Consider the following 22,549-nt stretch of genomic DNA (forward strand, 5'->3'; position numbering starts at 1 on the left):
CACAAAATTAAGCACAGAAGATGGAAACTAAGAATTTTTCATAAGGCAAGAGAGATTGATCCTGTGACTTCTCTCCAGTCAAATTGAAAAGCCTGGGAATAGGAACTGAGAAAATAGATGGCCAGAAAGGCAGAGGTGTGGAAGCATTGGGAGTATTTACCTGAGAGGAGTTCATTTGACTGAGCTTAGGCTTGCAGCTGGTGAAAAGGGTGAAACCAAAAGTGGCTGAGGGACCCAGGGGCCTGGATGAGAATAAAAAATAGGTTAAGTGGGAAGGAAGGTGTGGAAGAGGTGGGAAGATGGGAAGCTATGATCAGTGGATAGAAGTGTCCCTTTTAATGTTTTTCAAATAGAGCAGTTTTGGCTGATGCCCAAGTCATGGTGTGGCCAAGAGGGAGTAAAGGAGAGGTTGGTTGGTTGAGAAGATCTGTAGAACAGTCCTCCAGCGAATTGGGAAAGTGATCTATAAGGACACTGAAATTGCTTACAGTGGTAATGGACAGAGGAAGAAGAAATTACCTCCAGAGAGAGCCAGGCTCCAACTAAGGCAAAGTGTAGAGTTGGCTTCCTGAGGAGACGATTCTACAACATGGTGGCTATGAGCACAGGTTTCAGATAGAATGGTAGATGGATGGATGGATGGATGGATGGATAGATAAATGCATGATATAGGTATATGTATTCTGGCTACTTAGATCCTTAGATCCCTGAGCCCTACCCTCAAAGACTGACCTTTAGTTTTACCTGCAGCTATTTAAAAATCCACTGTTTCTTTTTTGCTAAGGTTAGCCAGAGTCCATTTCTGTTGTTTACAATGAACGTATACTGAATGATCCCCAAATGCACTTGACTCTTGCTGCCATGATAGAGAGACAGTTCTCACAGACATGCTCCTATTCATGAGCCACACTTCAAAGTCTCTGACAAAAGAAAGCAACACTGGAGACTTTGATTTCTTTCCAAGAGAAGAGCCTAGGAACAAAAGATGTGAGTTACCAGGAGGTTTTCGATTCTCCATAAAGACCTTCCTGTGTATTAGAGGTGCTCAGCAGTTTGATGGGATGAATGAAAGGAAGGAGGGAATGAGACAAGTTAAGATCCTTTGACGTCATTGGCTTTGCTTCTTCTTAGTTGGGAAACCAGGTCATGCATGGGAACCCCGGGCATCTGGATCCTCTGGAAGACAGAAGGCAGGCTCCAGGTTTGAGAGTTTCTCCTTACGTTGATCTAAATCAGGCTACCTCCAACTTCTATACATTATTCCTCACTCTGAGAATAAATCTATTCCTGCTGCCATATGACAACCCTTCACACGTTGGGAAACAGCTCTCACATCCATCCCTCACTCCTAGCAGTTTTGCAAGTAAAACCTTCCTACTTCTTTCTGCATCATAGTAACAAGTCTCTGAAGACCTACTTGACCTTCTGTCTAAACATGCTGCGGTTCCATTGCCTTCATCAAAGTGGAGTGTCCACAAGAGACACAGTGTTCTGAGCATCGTCTGCTCCACAAGTGATGGGGAACTTTTTCCTCCTTTGTTTTTAATGTTATTCTCCTGGTAATGTGTCCTAAATTTGCCACACTCATGGCTGGGCCTCTCTCTCTCTCTTTCTTTTTTTTTTTTTAATTTATTTTGGCTGTACTGGGTCTTAGCTGCAGCACATAGGATCTTCATTGCTTCATGAGGGATCTTTCAATGTGGCACACACACTCTAGTTGTGGTACACCGGCTCAAGAGCACGTGGGCTTCAGTAGTTGTGGTGAAAAGGCTTAGTTTCTCCATGGCATGTGGGACCTTCGTTCCTCAACAAGAGATAGAACCCACGTCCCCTACTTTGCCAGGTGGATTCTTAACCACTGGACCACCAGGGAAGTCCCCTGCGTGTCTCTTACTAGGCCCTAACCTATTCTGCTCTCTCTCTGCCCTGTTTGGAATTTTTCCTGGGCCTTTCTTTTTCCCTGTCTTCTGGAACCACCTCGTTGAATAGTAGAATCAGTGACTCAAGGGCATTGGAATAGTCATGAAAGAACCAAAACTTTGGTAGAATTCCTTATTTTTATTTATTGGTTGGTAAGTTGATACACATACACAGAGGGCAAGGACAGACAGCAGAAAGAGGTAGCCAGCCCAGAGTGGTGGAAGGCAGGTGCAATAAGCCCAGGGACTTAGATGCGAGGCTTGTCCTCAGTGACAGCAATACAAGTAGATCTCTGCACCCACCTGCTAAAATCTGGAACGCTTATGGAGAGGCCTTAATGGGGCTCAGTCACATGACCAGCCCAGACGGTACTGACAACACACTGCTCACTCAAGGCTGTGTCCTTGGAACGGCTCTCACTGTGGGAACAGTGGGCTGAACACACATTCCAAGGATCAGGTGGAGGTGAGGAGTCTCCAATTGCCCGGGTCCAGCTCGAGGGTCAACTGCCCATCACATCCTCTCCATGACCTCCTCCAACACTATTGTCTCAGCCCCAGTTCCTCAAAAGAGCAGAGCAGAGGACTTCCTTGGTGGTCTAGTGGTTAAGAACCTGCGTGCCAAAGCAGGGTTCAATCCCTGGTCTGGAAAGATTCCTCATGCTGCGGGACAACCAAGCCTGTGCATCACGACTACTGAGCCCACGCGGCTAGAGCCTGAGCTCTGCAGCAGGAGACGCCGGCGCACTGCGACTGGGGAGGAGCCCCGCTCAGCACAACCAGACCCGCACACAGCAACCAAGAGCCAGTGCAGCCAAAAATAAATTAACCTTTGTGACCCCATGGACTATAGCCTGCCAGGCTCCTCTGCCCGTGGAATTCTCCAGACACAAACACTGGAGTGGGTTGCCATTCCCCTCTCCAGGGGATCTTCCTGACCAGGGATCGAGCCCAGCTCTCTTATACTGCAGGCAAATTCTTTACTATCTGAGCCACCAGACTCAGACCATTTTTTCAAATGGTTCGTTAAAAAAAAAAAAAAGAAGAAGAAGAAGAACAGAGCCTGAAAGATGGTGGGGGAGGGGGCATGTGTGGCTTGTACACAGCCAGTTTAATTTGGAAAGCAATTCTAAAGAGGTGGAGGATGAAGACAAATGAAGCAGAAGAGTGAGAGCCCCCTGAGGACAGGTTAACAAGCTGGTGAGCGTGTGAGCAGCTAAGGCTCAGTGCTGCAGGAGCCGTGGGGGATGCTCTTCAGAACACGGGACTCAAGAAGGGAGTGATTCATCCGTGGCTCCCATCCTTCATTTGTCAAGAGTTGCCCCGTGGCTGGTCAGCCCCTTGCACGTCCAGGTGTGTGACTGAGTCAGAACAGCTGAGCAGGTCCTTACAGTTGTACCATCAGGAGGTGGCAGAAACTGATACATACAGAGTCACTAAAGTGAGATGCTCACTGTTTATACCTGGGCATAGCTGGGTGCCACAGTACTGGCTTGAGTAAAAAAGTGAACCTACAAGGATGGCAAGGAAGGGCAAAAATACGTCCTAGGCATTTTTATGGTTTAGTGTTGGCATTTTTTTTTTTATTATGAATGGGGAGAGTGCCTCATGACCAAATATCTCAATCCAGTCCAGATAGCAACACAGAAGATTCCAAAAAAAAAATAAGCATCCCTCTCCATCCATCCTGCTCCACAGGCTCTGGAGCCCATGCCCGTCTCCTGGGGAATTTTGCTCATCAAATACTCCCTCACTCCATGAATCTTCAACTTAGGCTTCCACGAGACCCCCAGAGCAGTTTGGTTTTTTCTCTTTCCTCCGTCCACACAACAGCATCAGGGAGCCTTCTTCTCCATTGTCACTCTTCATGCTTTAACATAACCATGGAGTTCTTCTCGTGGTCTGGCTGTTCATAGCTTCAGTTCCAAGATTGCTTTAGAATCTCCTGTTAGCAGTCCACACCTTACCTCATCTCTATCGTTGGTAGCTTGTCCTTCTTTCCATCTTTCACATATGTCCTCTAAAACCCAGCTTCACTGAAAGGCTCTTTTTTGTAATCATACTACTCCATTTGGTATGCTTTTCTCCTCCTTATTCTAATCTACCATTGTGAGCATTTCTCACTTCTATTGAGCACCAAAGAATTCACGCTTTTGAACTGTGGTGTTGGAGAAGACTCTTGAGAAGCCCTTGGACAGCAAGGAGATCCAACCACTCAATCCTAAAGGAAATCAACCCTGAATACTCATTGGAAGGACTGGTGCTAAAACTGAAGCTCCAGTACTTTGGCCACCTGATGCAAAGAGCTGACTCCTTGGAAAAGACCCTGATTCTGGGAAAGACTGAGGGCAGGAGGAAAAGGAGGCAACAGAGGATGAGATAGTTGGATGGCATCACTGACTCAATGGACATGAGTTTGAGCAAACTCCAGGAGATTTTTCTGTGAAGGACAGAAAAGCCTGGAGTGCTGCAGTCCATCAGGTCACAAAGAGTTGGACGCGACTGAGCAACTGAACAGTAACAACTTCTTCTCCAATCCTCGAATTTTCTTGATTGATATCTGAGTAGTAGTTAGGACCCTTTCAGATGCGAGTGACAAAAACTGAATTTAAACTGAATTGAAGATTCAATTCAGATTTCACATAACTTAAAAATTCAGGGCTAGAACTCACTGTCAGGTACAATTTGATCCAGGTTTTCCAACATCTTCAAGAATCACTCTGTTTCCATCTCTTGGCCTTGCTTTCCTGGGTTGGTTTCATCCTCAGACGGGTTCTACCCGGATGGTGGCCCTGGCAACTCTGAACTTAATCCTACTGGCTTAGTAACTCCAAAGCAAAGACAAATTTTTATTTCTCCAGGGTTTCAACACATGTCCTGAGCAGAGCCAGCTTCAAGTGTATATTAGTTTCTTGTGGCTGCCATAACAAATTTTTACAAATTAGGTAGCTTAAAAAGAACAGAAACTTATTCTCTCATCGTTCTGTAAACCAGAAGGCTGAAATTAAGGTGATGGAAGACCATACTCCCTCTGGAAACTGTAGATAGGAATTCTTTCTTGCTTTTTCCAGCTTCTAGGGGATGTCAGCTTTCCTTGGCTGCCTTGCTTTATGGCCACATCACTCCCATCTCTCCCTCCATCTTCACACTGCCTTCTCCCCTGTCCGTCTCTCTTCTCTTCTCCATCTGTCTCCTCTTACTGTCTGACCTCCCCTGTGTATTTCTTAGGAGTGCACGTGTCATTAGATCTGAGGTCTATCCAGATAATCCAGGTGACTTCTTCACCTCAAGATCCTTAGTTTAGTTACAGCTGCAAAAACCCTTCTTCCAAATAAGGTCACACTTGCACAGGGGCTGTAGATTAGGACATGCACATAGCTCTCAGGGGCCAACATTCCACACCCTCTCATGGGCATGCAATCCACGCAGTCTCAGGGGACTCCACCCTCAGAAGGGCCCGGACTTGGTTTGAGTGAGTGAAGTGAGTGAAGTCGTTCAGTTGTGTCCGACTCTTTGCGACCTCATGAACTGTAGCCTACCAGGCTCCTCCATCCATGGGATTTTCCAGGCAAGAATACTGGAGTGGGTTGCCATTTCCTTCTCCAGGAGATCTTCCCGACCCAGGGATTGAACCCAGGTCTCCCACATTGTAGGCAGATGCTTTACCGTCTGAGCCACCAGGGAAGTCCAGACTTGGTTTAATGCTCTGCAATCACCATCCTGAGATTCACAATTATTGATCAAAGGACCCCACAGTTTGGATTTTGCACTGAACCCCACAAATTATGCAGCACTCCTGGTCCTGGGGCAGATAGGCCATGAGAAATCTCCACTTGAGATTTCTACCCCAGGCCACTTTCCAGACCATCAGACTCCTGGAGTAAGTGTGGCTTTTCCATCTCTACCCTACCGGTCTTGGATGAAGACTATGACGGGAATATTAATAGACATTACCAGGGAGCATCCCAGGTGGTGCTAGTGGTAAAGAACCTGACCGCCAATGCAGGAGATGTGGGAGACACCAGTATGACCCCTGGGTCGGGAAGATCCACTGAAGGAAGGCACAGCAACCCACTCCAGTACCTTGCCTGGGGAATTCCATGGACAGAGGAGCCTGGTGGGCTACAGTCCATAAGGTCACAAAGAGTCGGACACAACTGAGTGACTTAGCACAAAGCACAGGGAGCATCCAGCTTAAGTATCAGGAAAGGTTCCACAATGGAAGCAACCTTTAAATTGAGAAATAAAGGATGAAGAGCCATAGGCAAAGCAAGGACGGAAAGAGTTGCAGGCAAAGAGGAGGACATGTGCAAAAAACTGGAGGGAAGAGAGGGAAGGGTGTGTTTGGGGAACTTGCTTGTCAGACTTCCTATTGCTAGAGACAGAGCCAGGCCGTCAGGGATGCTGACCACAAGGGATGTTGCCAACCGGGCTGGATGAAGCTGGAGGACTAACCAATGTGGGAGAAGGCAGAGCGTCTAGAATGACACAATCACTTTCTACCGAGGTTCTGGTCACTTCCCTTCATCAGCTTGTTCCGCCTGGTTGACCAGAATTTGGGTCAAGGCAACGGTTCCTCTAGACACTTCCTCTACCTTTTGAAAGATAACAGTATCAGCAAGAAAAATGAAGAACTGACCAGAATCTCAGAGTTTCGTTAGCCAAGATTTTCTGCCGGTATCCATATCAATCAGCTTCTGCCTAAGATATGAGAGAGTGTTAGTTGCTCAATCATGTCCAACTCTTTGCAACTCCATGGATTGTACCTGCCAGGCTTCTCTGTCCATGGGATTCTCCAGGGTGGAATATTCCAGTGGGTTGCCATTTCCTTCTCCAGGGGATCTTCCTGACCCAGGGATTGAATCTGGGTCTTCCTGCATGGCAGGTTCTTTACCATCTGTGTCACCAGGGAAGCCCATATGAGAAGCTTTTTTCTTTTTTAAAAAAAAATTTTGGCCATACCATGTGGCTTCTGGGATTTTTAGTTCCCTGACTAGGGATTGAACTGGGGTCCTCAGCAGCGAAAGTGCAGGGTCCTAACCACCAGACTACCAGGGAATTCCCAAGAAGCATTTTTTTTTTCATTGCATTTCTATTTTCCACATGGTTTATTATAGGATATTGAATTTAGTTGCCAATATTATAGATACTGAATATAGTTCCCTTCTATATAGTAGGACCTTGTTGTATATCAGTCCTATAAATAGTAGTTTGCGTCTGCTAGTCCCAAACTCCCAATCCATCCTTGGCAAGCACAAGCCTGTTCTCTATGTCTGTGAGTCTATTTCTGTTTCATAGATAGGTTCATTTGTGCCATATTCTAGAGTCCATATATAAGTTATATCATATGGTATTTGTCTTTAAGAGAGGCATTGTAAGTAATTGGGGAGAAGACAGAGTCATCAATAAATGCTTTTAGGAGATCTGGGTAATCATTCAGATTAACAAAAGAGGGGGTAGGTTCCTACCTCACTCCTTATATCAGATTAATTCTGGATGGGGCAAAAATGTTAAAGTAAAAAAATAAAACATAACAAAAAGAAATAAAGTCATTAGACTACTAGAAAAATGGGACAATTTTTTCATAATCTTGGACAAGGGAAAACCTTTCTAAGAAAGACACAAATCTGAGATGTGATAAGAGAAAAGATTGGTAAATTACAATAGGGGAAAGTTTTAATTTCCATACATATACACTAAACAAAATTAAAAAACAAACTATGTATTAGGAAAAATATTCATAACATATATAACAAAGTGTGGGCTAATTTTCCTAATATAAAAAGACCTTTTAAAAATTAATATATGGAAGACCAATAACCTAATAGCAAACAAAGTTAAGCAGAACACATACAAGTTGTTCTCAAGAAAAGAGATGTAAGGGATTTATAAGCATCTTTACAGATATGCTCAGCTTGGCCGCTGAGTAAAGAAACACAGTGAGATATCAGTGTTCACCCATCAGAACTGCTAAGATTAAAATGTTTGACAAGAGACTAAGTTTAAAAGGAAGTATAAATACAGACATCTTCACACATTGTTGGTATGAGCACTTGTTGGTACAACTCCTTTGAAAGGAAATTATTAGATAACTCTCAAAAGTTTTAAATGGGGGAGGAACTTTGACCCAAGAACTCTGTCTAGTTTCAGGAATTTATCCTAGATGTACGCTCAAATCTCAGATGTGTTTGCTCAAGGTTATTTTTTCAGTCACTGTTTGCAGCTAAAAATGGAAAATAATCTTTTCTAATTAATGGGAAAGTGTTTAATACATTACAGAGCTTACACATAAGAATATTACAAAGCCAATTGTTAATGAGGTGGGTTTTTATGGGATTATATTAAACAATTCCCCAGACATACAGTTTGGAGCTTGAAAGTTTGTATGTGAAAAAGAGTCAAGGATGAGAGAAAGACATAAGAGACAGAAATATGAGAGACAGACAGACAGACAATACACAGAACAAGTCTGAAAACTTACAAGAGAAAGTGATACTTTCTCTTGTAATTGTTCCCGAGGATTCAGATAAAAGAGAAACTTCATTTTCATTCCATACACTGTTACTCTTTGAATGTTACCCTTTTGTTATTTTTTCTATTAAATATTTCCATGAAAACTATTAAGATGAAAGAAAGTAAAATTCACCCATAATCTTAATTAAAAAAAAATTTTTTTTTACAAAGAAAGACATAAGATCCCCTCCCCCAAGTTAACCACTAACAAGTACTGAGCTCAGGTTCTTGCAGAACTGTTTGTGCAAACTGATGGAATGATACTTTGGCTTTCACTTATGGATTTTTCTACACATTCTCCCCACTGTCTTTCCTGCACCCTCACAGGCAGAGAGCCAGCTTTGAAAGTCCTTGGCCAGAAGGTTCCCTCTTGTTGTTCAGTCACTTGGTCATTTCCAACTCTTGGCGACCCTATGGACTACCGCATGCCAGGCTTCCCTGTCCTTCACCATCTCCTGGAGCTTGCTCAAACTCATAACCATTGAATCAGTGATGCTATCCAACCATCTCATCCTCTGTCACCCCCTTCTTCTCCTGCCTTCAGTATTTCCCAGCATTGGGATCTTTTCCAATGAGTGGTCTCTTTGCATCAAGTGGCCAAAGTATTGGAACTTCAGCATCAGTCCTTCCGATGAATATTCAGGATTGATTTTCTTTAGGACTGAGTGGTTGGATCTCCTTGTTGTCCAAGGGACTCTCAAGAGTCTTTTCCATCGCCACAGTTCGAAAGCATCAGTTTTTCAGCTCTCAGCCTTCTTTACAGTACAGCTCTCACATCCATAAGTGACTACTGAAAAAACCATAGCTTTGACTAGACAGACCTGTGTTGGCAAAGTTATGTCTCTGCTTTTTAATACACTGTCTAGGTTTGTCATAGCTTTTCTTCCAAGAAGTAAGTATCTTTTAATTTCATGGCTGAAGTCACCATCTGCAGTGATTTTTGAAGCCCCCAAATCACAGGGGTGTCTGATTCACCTCACAGAGGCAGAGAACAAAGCATGAGTGTTAGGAGGCATTTGCACATTCAAAGAGGAGGAAGAGAGCAGCAGAGGAGCAGGAGGAAGAGGAAAGGAGAACTTAGAGCAGCTCAAGTGTACCAAATATAACCTAGAAGAGGCAGCTGAGTAATAATGCGATCAGATAAGAAAAAGAAAGTACTGAAAGCAAGAGAGAGAATTTCCATTAGTGTGAAGGACATGAAAAGGCAATTCACAGAAAAGGAAATACAAATGGCTTATACACATAGGAGAAAACATTCAATCTCTTACACAATTAAGGGAATGCAAATTAAAACAATAATGAGACACCATTTTCCTCTGTTGGACTGGCAAAAAGAAGGTAAGTGCCAGCTGGTAAGTGCTTCTGAGAAATGCAAGAAGGCAAAATGGTTGTCTGAGAGGCCCTACAAATAGCTGAGAAGAGAAGCAAAAGGCAAAGGAGAAAGGGAAAGTGAATGCAGAGTTCCAGAGAAGAGCAAGGAGAGATAAGAAAGCCTTCTTAAGTGAACAACGCAAAGAAACAGAGGAAGACAATAGACTGGAAAAGACTAGAGATCTCTTCAAGATAATTAGAGATACCAAAGGAACATTTCATGCAAAGATGGGAACAATAAAGGACAGAAATGGTAGGGACCTAACAGAAGCAGAAGATATTAAGAAGTGGCAAGAATACACAGCAGAACTATACAAAAAAGATCTTAATGACCCAGATAACCACAATGATATGGTCACTCACCTAGAGCCAGACATCCTAGAGTGTGAAGTCAAGTGGGCCTTAGGAAGCATCACTACAAACAAAGCTAGTGGAGGTGATGGAATTCCAGTTGAGCTATTTCAAATCCTAAAAGATGATATTATAGTGCTGTACTCAGTATGGCAGCAAAATTGGAAAACTCAGCAGGGGCCACAGGACTGGAAAAGGTCGGTTTTCATTCCAATCCCAAAGAAAGGCAAACTATCATATAATTGTGCTCATTTTACATGCTCACAAGGTAATGCTCAAAATCCTTCAAGCTAGTAATGAACCAAGAACTTCCAGATGTTCAAGCTGTATTTAGAAAAGGCAGAGGAACCAGAGATGAAATTGCCAACATCTGTTGGATCATAGAAAAAGCAAGAGAATTCAAGAAAAATACCTACTTCTGCTTCATTGACTATGCCAAAGCCTTTGACTGTGTGGATCACAATAAACTGTGGAAAATTCTGAAAGAGATGGGAATACCAGACCACCTGACCTGCCTCCTGAGAAACGTGTATGCAAGTCAAGAAACAACAGTTACCGGACGTGGAACAATGGACTGGTTCAAAATTGAGAAAGGCTGTATGTTGTCATTTAACTTCTATGCAGACTACATCATGTGATATGTGGGGCTGGATGACTCACAGGCTGGAATCAAGATTTCCAGGAGAAATATCAACAACCTCAGGTATGCAGATGATACCACTCTATTGACAGAAAGCAAAGAGGAACGAAAGTGCCTCTTGATGAAGGTGAAAGAGAAGCGTGAAAAAGCTGATTTAAAACTCAACATTCAAAAAACTAAGATCATGATATCCGGTCCTATCACTTTATGGCAAAAATGGAAAAAAAATGGAAACAGTAACAGATTTTATTTTCTTGGGCTCCAAAGTCACTGCAGGTGGTGACTGCAGCCATGAAATTAAAAGATGCTTACTTCTTAGAAGAAAAGCTATGACAAACTAGACAGCACATTAAAAAGCAGAGACTACCGACAAATGTCCATACAGTCAAAGCTATGTTTTTTTTGGTAGTCATGTATGGACGTGAGAATTGGACCATAAAGAAAGCTGAGCACCAAAAAATTGTTGGTTTCAAACCGTGGAGCTGGAGAAGACTCTTGAGAGTCTCTTAGACAACAAGGAGATCCAACCAGTCCATCCAAAGGGAGATCAGTCCTGAGTGTTCATTGGAAGGAATGATGTTGAAGCTGAAGCTCCAATACTTTGGCCACCTGATGGGAAGAGCAGACTCATTGGAAAAGACCCTGATGCTGGGAAAGATTGAGGGCAGGAGGAGAAGGGGGCAACAGAGTATGAGATGGGTGGATGGCATCACTGACTCAATGGACATGAGTTTGAGCAAGCTCCAGGAGATGGTGAAGGACAGGGAGGCCTGGCTTGGTGCAATAAACGGGGTCACAAAGAGTCAGACACAACTGACCGATTGAACAACACAACAATAACAGTACCTTTATGTCTTAATTTGTTAACTTGAAGCTATATTGTCTTCATTACTAAGAAAGAAATATAATTTAGCTCAGCTTTGCTCTCCTTTTCTGGTTCTCCAGTTTCATGTGATACTATTTTTAGTGAATTCCTGCAGACGGTGAATAAATATATTCACTGAGTCCACACACAGTAAGTTCTTTTCTGGGTGCTTGGTTGGTCTTGCAGCTTTCTTATTTTTATCTATTTTTTTTTCTTTATGATTTTAAATAATACATTTAATCCTTTATTTTTTATATTCACAAAAGTCATCTTAATTCATGTGAACTCAGGTTTTTGCTTTTGTGCTTTTGCAAATAATAGAACCTAGCTCTGACTAGAGCTCGCAAAGGAGTGGGGCGTTGCAGAAAGAAAAGGGTGCTGGCTGGTTAATGGGGTGTTTTACAGAATCCATGGATGGGCTGAACAGCCAGGGCTCAGCAGTGTGAGCAGACAGGACAGCTTTCAAGCCAGAGAAGCAGCAAGAATGTGCAGACTCTCTCTCGCTCCACTTGGGTCCAATGGGGATAGGATCATGTGGCGTAGTTCAGTTCAATTCAGTTCAGTCACTCAGTCATGTCCGACTCTTTGCAACCCCATGGACTACAGCATGCCAAGCCTCCCTGTCCATCGCCAACATCCGGAGTTTACCCAAACTCATGCCCATTGAGTCGGTGATGCCATCCACCCATCTCATCCTCTGTCGTCCCCTTCTCCTCCCACCTTTGATCTTTCCCAGCATCAGGGTCTTTTCCAATGAGTCAGTTCTTTGCATCAGGTGGCCACAGTATTGGAGTTTCAGCTTCAACATCAGTCCCTCCAATGAATAGTCAGGACTGATTTCCTTTAGGATGGACTGGTTTGATCTCTTTGCAGTCCAAGGGACTCTCAAGAGTCTTCTCCAACACCACAGTTCAAAGCATCAATTTTTCGGCACTCAGCTTTCTTTATAGTCTAACTCTCACATCCATACATGACTACTGGGAAAACCATAGCCTTGACTAGATGGATCTTTGTTGGCAAAGTAATGTGTCTGCTTTTTAATATGCTGTCTAGGTTGGTCATAACTTTTCTTCCAAGGAGCAAGCCTCTTTTAATTTCATGGCTGCAGTCACCATCTGCCGTGATTTTGGAGCCCAAGAAAATAAAGTCTGCCAGTCTTTCCACTGTTTTCCATCTATTTGCCATGAAGTAATGGGATCGTAGACACGGCTGCTAAGACAATCTGGAGAAATGTGGGTCTTTTGCACCTCAATGCCCACAACTGGTGTTTGTCACACAATCAACCTCAGAAGGTCATTGAATAGAATGGACTCAGGATCTTTCCGGAGGAAAAACAGATAATATGACTCCTACCTCTCATGACAGAACTACCTAGAAACCAGACTGCCTATGCCCCCAGAGGCCTGGTTCTCTCTCTCTCTCTCAGAGAGCCCCCAAGTTTCTTTGCACCCACTTTTCTAGGCAGACCCTTGCTTTAGTGGACTGTTTATAGGCAATCTGTTCAGAGGGATTTGACTTCAGTATTCTTCCCCTTTCTGAACACAAAGGCGCAGGTCTGCCCCCTGGTGGACGTGAAGTGAAGTGACAGTTGCTCAGTCGTATTCTTACTCAGCGACCCCATGGACTATACAGTCCATGGAATTCTCTAGGCCAGAATACTGGAGTGGGTTGCCTTGCCCTCCTCCAGGGGATCTTCCCAACCCAGGTTAGGAACCCGCATCTCCTGTGGCTTTTGCATTGGTAGGTGGATTCTTTACCACCATGTCCCCTGGGAAGCCCATTGGTTTCCTAGGCCTGCTGAAATGTATCTCAAAGTGTTGGCTTTATACAAATACACACATACATACCTGACTAGATTGTCTCGCAGGTCCCCAGGCTAGAAGTCCGAAATCGAGGTGTTGGCAGGACCCTGTTCCCTTTGAAATCTGTATGAGTCCTTACTTGGCTCTTCCTAATTTCTAATAGTTTTCTGATTTCTTCCACATTCCTCAGCTTGTAAGTGTATCACTGCTATTCTCCATCTTCACATGGTGGTCTCCCAATGTCTATTACTTAGCTTTCCTTCTGCAAATGTCTGTATCTGTGTCCACATGTCCCCTTTTATATAAGGATACCAGTCATATTGGGTTAGTGCCCACCTCACTCCTGTATAGCCTCGTCTTAACTAATTACATCTACAATGACCCTTCTTCCAAATGAGGTCGCATTCTGAGCACTGGGTTAGGACTTCACCATCCCTTTGAGGGGGTTACACAATCCAACCAATAACAGCATGTTTCTTTAACTCCTAGGCCTCAGCTTCTTCAACTGTAAAATGAAAATGAAAATAATTGTGGCTGGTTCATAGATCGATATATCTAAACATAGAAAGATGTTGAGATATTTCACTCAGACAGGTAGGAAGTTTCAGAGTAAAATGTATGCTGTGGTTTATGTGTTTGGATGTGAACAGAAAATTTCTGGAAGGATGCTTAAGAAATACACTGTGTTATCTCTGAGGAGGGGGATAAGTGAGGCTGATGGCAAGGGAAAGGGAAAAAGGACCCATTAGGCCCTTTTAGTTCTCCTTGAATTGCTTTATTTTATTTTTATAGTTTAATAATAAAAAGTGGAATAAACCACAGTGGCTTCTGCCTGGTTGGGTTGCTGTAAAGATCAAATAAATGTGAACTGTAAACCACTCAGCCTGGTCAGTGCTCATTTGAATAGTGACTATGGGTATTCTCATTGCAGTTTTCACCAAATCATCCATTTAATAGCTCCAAATGGAAACAAGCTCAATTGTCCAACGAATGGGAATGTTTTATTCAGGAAATTACCATACAGCCACTTGATTTATTATTAAGCAATACTCAGTTCAGTTCAGTCACTCAGTTGGGTCCAACTCTTTGCGACCCCATGAATTGCAGCATGCCAGGCCTCCCTGTCCATCACCAACTCCCGGAGTTCACCCAGACTCATGTCCATCGAGTCGGTGATGCCATCCAGCCATCTCATCCTCTGTCGTCCCCTTCTCCTCCTGCCCCCAATCCCTCCCAGCATCAGGGTCTTTTCCAAATGAGTCAGCTCTTCACATGAGGTGGCCAAAGTATTGGAGTTTCAGCTTTAGCATCAGTCCTTCCAAAGAACACCCAGGACTGATCTCCTTTAGAATGGACTGGCTGGATCTCCTTGCAGTCCAAGGGACTCTCAACAGTCTTCTCCAACACCACAGTTCAAAAGCATCAATTCTTCAGCGCTCAGCTTTCTTCACAGTCCAACTCTCACATCCATACATGACCACTGGAAAAACCATAGCCTTGACTAGACGGACCTTTGTTGGCAAAGTAATATCTCTGCTTTTGAATATGCTATCTAGGTTGGTCATAAGTTTCCTTCCAAGGAGTAAGAGTCTTTTAATTTCATGGCTGCAATCACCATCTGCAGTGATTTTGGAGCCTAAAAAAATAAAGTCTGACACTGTTTCCACTGTTTCCCCATCTATTTCCCATGAAGTGATGGGATCAGATGCCACGATCTTAGATTTCTGAATGTTGAGCTTTAAGCCAACTTTTTCACTCTCCACTTTCACTTTCATCAAGAGGCTTTTTAGTTCCTCTTCACTTTCTGCTATAAGAGTGGTGTCATCTGCATATCTGAGGTTATTGATATTTCTCCGGGCAATCTTGATTCCAGCTTGTGCTTCTTCCAGCCCAGCGTTTCTCATGATGTACTTTGCATATAAGTTAAATAAGCAGGGTGACAATATACAGCCTTGACATACTCCTTTTCCTATTTGGAACCAGTCTGTTGGTCCATGTCCAGTTCTAACTGTTGCTTCCTGACCTGCATACAGGTTCCTCTTAAAAATTATTTTGACCAGAAACCCACACTAAAAAGGAAAACTATTCACAATATAATGGAAAGGGAAAAATAAAAAGCAGGAAAAAAACTTCAAATTTTGTAGCATTTTTTTAAAATAATGTAAAATTAATATGTGTTTATAATGTAATGCAAATATAATATGAAGTATAATGGAATACAAATACAATGTAACAAATATAAAAGAGTAGCTTAGCAGTATAGCAGGAATATGATTTTTTATCCTTCTTTTTTTTCAGTTTGTTAATAGTTTCCATTTCTTTTTTTTTCTTTTTTTAAAGGAACATGCCTTATTTTTACAACAAGGGGGAAAGAAATCATTGGAAGTAAAACAAGAGAGATTAAATGGCATTTTAGTGACATTATTTCCCCTTTAGAAGGACTTCATATCCAGGCAAATAATCACCCTACCTATTCTACAGAAACCCTCATTTTCCAGAGAGAAAGAGCCAGCTCCAACATCATGTCTGAGAAGCTGATACCAAGCAGGACCCCGTGGGACTCCTGGGAACAAAAGCCTTTCTGGGTCCCCTATTTCTTTGATTATAGGAAATAGGCTTCATTTTGTCTCTATGACCTTCCCCAAAGTCCTGGAAGGTTCAAGCAGTTGTTAATTGGGGAAGAGAAGGGAAGATGTAAGACAAGGGAAGAACAAGCAGTCAAGAGAAACAACAGTCAGTCTTGGGGCAGGGTCCTGGCTCTCATCAAGGCATACCTACAATGCTGTCTTTGAGCTGCTTTGTAGATACTGAAACCCCCATCAGGTAGGAGAAGTTAACGGCTAAGGACGGTATGCTGCCCACAAGCAGGCAGACCCCAGACCAGTTGGAACCAGAATGGTAATGACGCTCACTCCCATACACCTCACCACCAGCCAATCAGAAGAATGTCCACGAGCTGACCCTCTCCTGCTCCTTGAACACTCTCATTCCTCACTGCCCCTTGCAGGTGAGGACACGCAGTAATTAAGGCATTAGCCTTTTGTGCCCTTTTTTGCCTGCAAAGCACTACAGCTATTCTTTTCTCCTTCACCCAAAACTCTGTCTCCCAGATTTAGTTCAGTGTTGGGGTACAGAGGCTAGATTTGGCTCCAAAGCTACATTTTTGAATTTTCAGTGATGATCTCTCAAGTTGCTAGATCTTTCCTGACATTTCCTTCTTCCCACGAGTTCCACTGGCCCTATTTAAACTTTTAAATTTTCCTTTCCAAATGTTCCAGAGTCTCTCCTGTCTTTCTTTGACCCAGAAACCCTTGCACTGAGTGAATATGAGAAACAGAGGCTGCACGCTCAGTTCTCCACCTTGACTCCTGGCAACCGGTCAAGCAACCTTCATGGTTGCTTCTCTAAACCGACCCAAAGCTGTCTACGTCTGTAATTTTTGTCTGAGATCTTAAATGTCCTTATTGTTGAGTGCCTAGGGAAACCGCATGCTCTTCTCCAGTGGTTTTCCCCATCCTACAGTTTATGCCCTGCCTCAGCCCCCTGTTTCTTTCTTCCATCTTCTTGGCTGCCGCCTAGAGATGGTTCTCCAGAAGTAATTTTGTTCTCAGGTGACCTCAACTTGAAGCAGGGTTTTGGTTCCCAGCCAGAGATTAAGGCTGGGTCACAACAGTGAGAGTACCAAATCCTAGCCATGACACAAGTGGTCCGTGACAAGGCCCTGGGCTCTTTGGCTTTGCAGAGAAAGAAGCCCCGAAAGATGGAAAGTAGTGAAACAAGTAAAGTATGTATTATTAATAGAAGGAAAAAAGACTTCAGTACATATGGATAGACACACACGTGGACTCAGAGAGCCATGCCCTGTGGAAGTTTAAATCACTTATATGAGGTATTTCTTCCTGGTTTTCTTTGGCCAATCATTTGAATTTCCCTGGTTCAAAGTGCATATTTGGTGTATCTCAGGATCCTCCCATATGTGCCCGTGCATCTCTTAGCCAAGATGAATTCTACCAAAGAGGCCTAAAGGTAGTTAGCATCACTTAGCATCACTTGCCTTCTGACCTCCAAGGAGCCTTTCTGCCCCTGTGTGGTCCAGGAGATCCCCTGACTTCATGAATGAGAACAGTTTGGTCTCGTTTTCTACCTGGGCAGGACCCAGACTCACTCCTCAACTGTCCCATTCTCGTCTTGGAGGATCTACCCTGGGGGGAGTCTCATCTACCTCTTGCCTCGGTTTCTCTAAATTCTCTCAAATGGGAGCTTTCACTAAGCATAATTCCCAATTCTGGGTCATGAGGGCCAGGGTAGGGTGGGTCATGAGGGTCACAAATGCCTTCTTTCACGCCACTCTCACTTTCTACCCTGTGTTCCTAGCTCACATTTATTATTATGAAAACATATCATTCATTATGTGTTTATTAATACCTTATCTAATTAATTAATGCTTATCTGATACCTAAGCTATCTAAGCTCCTGCTTCCTTCCTTCTCCTTCAAAAATTATCTGCCTCTGAAATATTTGAGTAAGATTTTAAGACTTTGTTAAGAGGATGAAGGAAAGTTATGACCAACCTAGATAGCATATTCAAAAGCAGAGACATTACTTTGCCAACAAAGGTTCGTCTAGTCAAGGCTATGGTTTTTCCTGTGGTCATGTATGGATGTGAGAGTTGGACTGTGAAGAAGGCTGAGCGCTGAAGAATTGATGCTTTTGAACTGTGGTGTTGGAGAAGACTCTTGAGAGTCCCTTGAACTGCAAGGAGATCCAGCAAGTCCATTCTGAAGGAGATCAGCCCTGGGATTTCTTTGGAAGGAATGATGCTAAAGCTAAAACTCCAATACTTTGGCCACCTCATGTGAAGAGTTGACTCATTGGAAAAGACTCTGATGCTGGGAGGGATTGGGGGCAGGAGGAGAAGGGGACGACAGAGGATGAGATGGCTGGATGGCATCACTGACTCAATGGACGTGAGCCTGAGTGAACTCCGGGAGTTGGTGATGGACAAGGAGGCCTAGCGTGCTGCGATTCACGGGGTCACAAAGAGTCGGACACGACTGAGCAACTGATCTGATCTGATCTGAAGAGGATGAAAAGATAGATTATAGACAAGAGAAAATATTTGCAAACACATATCCACCAAAAGATGAGTATCTAAAATACATAGAGAGCTCTCAGGTTTCCCTAGTGGCTCACCGGTAAGGAATCTGCCTGCCAATGCAGGAGACATGGGTTTGATCCCTGATCCTGGAAGATCCCACAGACCGTGGAGCAACTAGGCCCACGCACCTCAACTACTCAGCTTGTGCTCCAGAGCCCAGAAAGCCACAACTATTGAAGCCCACCTGCCCTAGACCCGTGCCCTGCAACAAAAGAAGCCACTGCCGTGAGAAGCCTGCAAGAGAAGCTAGAGAAAAGTCCATGCGTCAGCAAAGACCCAGGACAGCCATTACTAAGTAAATAAATATTAAAACACAAAAAGAACTCTTAAAACTCAGCAACAACAAAACCCCCAAACAATCCAATTAGAAAATGGGCAAAAGATATGCAGAGACATTTTACTGAAGAGGAGATACAGATGGCAAATAAGTACGTGGAAAGATGGAAATGCAAATTAAAACCATAGTAAGATATCACCTCACACTTAACAAAATAACTAAAGTGAAAAATAATGACAACACCAAATGTTGGCAAAGATGAAACATACATCACTAGTGAGAATGTAAAATCTTATAGCCACTCTGGAAAACAATTTGGCAGCTACTTTTAAAAACTAAAAATGCAACTGCCATGCGACCCCAGCAATTGTGGTCCTGGGCATTCATCCCAGAGAAATGAAAATTTATGTTCACACAAATATCTCTACAAGAACATTTACAGCAGCTTTATTCATAATAGCCCCAAACTGGAAATAACCCAAATGTCTTTCACTAGATAAATGGCTAAACAAACCATGGAATACCCACATCATGGAATACCATTCAGCTGTAAAAAGGAACAAACTCTTGATACATTCAGCAACCTGTATGAATCTCCAGAGAACAATGTTGAGTGAAAAAAAGCCAAACCCCAAAGTCCACATACTGAAAGTGGTAGTTGCTCAGTCGTGTCCAACTCTTTGCAACCCTATGGACTGTAGCCTGCCAGGCTCCTCCATCCATGGGATTTTCCAGGCAAGAATACTGGAGTGGGTTGCCATTTCCTTCTTCACGGGATCTTCCCGAACCAGGGATCGAACCCAGGTCTCCTGCATTGCAGGCAGACTCTATACCTTCTGAGCCACCAGGGAAACTAAAATCCACCTATTAAATGATTCCATTTATACGGCATTCTTAAAAATCACAAAATCATAGAAATGAAGAACAGATTAGTGGTTGCTAGAGATTAAGAAGGGGGTGGAGGTAAGGAGAAAGTAGATGTGGTTATAAAAGGGTAACAAGAGAAATCTTTGTGGTGGTGGGAATGCCTATTTCCTCACTGTAGCTATGGCAATATTCTGACTGTGATCCTACAAGACTGTTGCAAAACGTTACCATCAGGAGAAACAGGGTACATAGTGCATGGGATCTCTCTATATGTTTATTTACAACTGCATATAAATCTATAATTATCTCAAAATAAAAAGTTTATTTTTTACAAAGGTAAATTATAACATATAAAGGAAAAAACAAAGGTGATTGTTAAATATTCCTCACCTGATAGTTAATACCTATGTAGTACTTACCAGGGACTAGGTACTTCAGATTACTAATTTAAGCTTTTTAAATCCTACTGTGTAGTACTATTATGATCCTGTTTTATAGATGAGGAAACTGAGGTTAAGCAACTTGCCCAAGGCGACATAGTTAGTTCAGTGGTGGACCTGGACTTTGAACCCAGGCACTCTGATTCCATTTTAGCAGCTACAATGTGGTATAAAGGTCACGCCACTGTAGAGATACAGTCCAGATCCTAGACTTGCTGTTTTGGCCTCAGGGTCTCCTTCTCCCAGAACGTCCTTTCTTGGGCCTCCAGAGTGTACATCTCCATCTCTTTTTTTAATGAAAGTTTCAGCAGCAATAAACTTACCAATGGATCTGTCTTTAAACTTTGAGGGAATGTAATTATCTCACATAATAAAATGATGGCTGCAAAGCTGATGGATTCAGCAGTTCTGTAACATCCATCAAGTCCACCTTCTTTCTGCTGTTCCATTCTACCATCCTTTCCTAGGAGCTTCCTCATGACCTCAAAGTGGCTGCCCAAGCTCCAGGCAGCATTTTCTCACAACAGCATCCAGAGTTAGGAGAGGGATTGTTTCTTCCCTGTTTGTCTCCTCTTGATCAACAAGGAAAACCTCTACCAGGAGCCCCAGCACAGTCGCCACTCATGTCTCATTGGCCAGAAATGCCTCATGTCTCCACCTCTAAGCCCATCATTAAGTAGAGGGAATAGGAAAACGTGGTTTGTTTAGACCGATTATGCCACTTCCTGGGGGCAGAGGCCACCACCCCTGAAGAACGAGATCTCATGGAGTACAGATGGTAGTTGAAAGATGAAAAATTTAAAAAGCAAGTTCTATTACAAAAGAAAAACAATACTTGCTGTCTAGGGAAAATTAAATTTTCATTGCAGTTTGCTAACAGGAGTGGCCCTCACCTTGGGAGTCACCCTCTTCAAGTACAAGCGCCTGGGGTTGAGCATGAACTGTCAGAAACAGGACAGGCCAGCTCAGCGGTTCTCAAACATTAATGTGTCCAAGAATCACCATAGGAGACTGGTGGAAAGGCTGGAACTTGAACCAAAGTTCATGTAATTCTAACATCTGGGTTTATAGCCACTGTCTTACTGAGCTCCTATGTGCTTGCTATTGCTCTAGGAGGTCCCTTAACGCCTAGAGGCTAAGAAGTTTCCCTTAGTTAAGTGAGCCCCATTGAGACCTGGTTAATCTCTCAAGTCTGTTACCCAATGAGGTCTGGCTGTTTGCTGCTTGAAAATCAGTATGAAAGAGAGGGCGGGGTGAGAGAGCAGTGTTGGGAGAAATGAAAGATGCTTTCAATCAGAATGCCAGCAATCCTGGGAGATGGTGGACTCAGAGTCCCCAAAAACCATCTCCAAAGATTCTGCTCAGAGGTAAAAGTTTTTAAGGGGAAAAGGGAGGTAGTCTCAGTTAATCATTGAGATGGGTCAGGGGGTTAGCGTCGTGGTCATCCCCACTTTGTGCAGGCTTGTGTGCAGGTTTGGCAACTTGTGCTTTTTCTTTAGATACCATCTTGTTCACAGTTTGTCTCCACGATTACTGAAGGGGAAGCTAGGGGAGAGATCTGCGTATCTGTGAAGAACTTATTCTTCATTTCTACTTCTTTGATCTACAGAAAGGACCAACAGGTTAGGCAAGGTACTGTGTGGTCAAGAGATTTGAGAGGTGTGCTAGGACCAGAGATGAGTAGAGCATGGGGCTGCCTGGTTTCAGGTTAGAGACAAGACAAGAGGGTTTCCAGCAGAGAGCTCTTTCTTGTCAAAAGCTGCTTACTTTTCTTGCAGGCCAAAGTTGTGGCTGCCCAGTTCTCCAGCCCTTCAGACAGAGGGAGGTCAGCTCTCCTTTGAAAGTCTCATCTGGGATCCTCCACAAAGTGGTGGCCCCACTGTATGCTTCCTTTCTGCCCTCAGCCCATCAAGAGTCCTTCTTTTCAACGAAGAAAGGGAGTGTGTGTGATAAACAGATTCTCTCCTGACTTCTCACTTTTTTCATAAGTAATGTCCTAATCAAGAAATGCCTGCTGCTGCTGCCAAGTCGCTTCAGTTGTGTGCGACCCTGTGCAACCCTATGGACAGCAGCCCACCAGGCTCCTCTGTCCATGGGATTCTCTAGGCCTACAGTCCTTCAGAGTTTTGACATCCTATGGCCCTAGAAGCACAGGGAAGTCTGAGGCATGTGTGAGGGAAAAGCAGGAAGAGGAGATTACAGTTATCCCTGCTGAACATTGCCTTTCCCTGGGGAGAAATGGTGGGAAATGATTGTGGCCTCTGGATCTCATCAGACACCAAGTATCCCTTAGAATACTTATTGGAATCTACAAAGCTAATGAGCGATTGCCAAAGCTGCCTTCCT

This window comes from Bubalus bubalis, chromosome 24, assembly GCF_019923935.1.
Source record: "Bubalus bubalis isolate 160015118507 breed Murrah chromosome 24, NDDB_SH_1, whole genome shotgun sequence".
In the NCBI taxonomy this organism is placed as follows: Eukaryota; Metazoa; Chordata; class Mammalia; order Artiodactyla; family Bovidae; genus Bubalus; species Bubalus bubalis.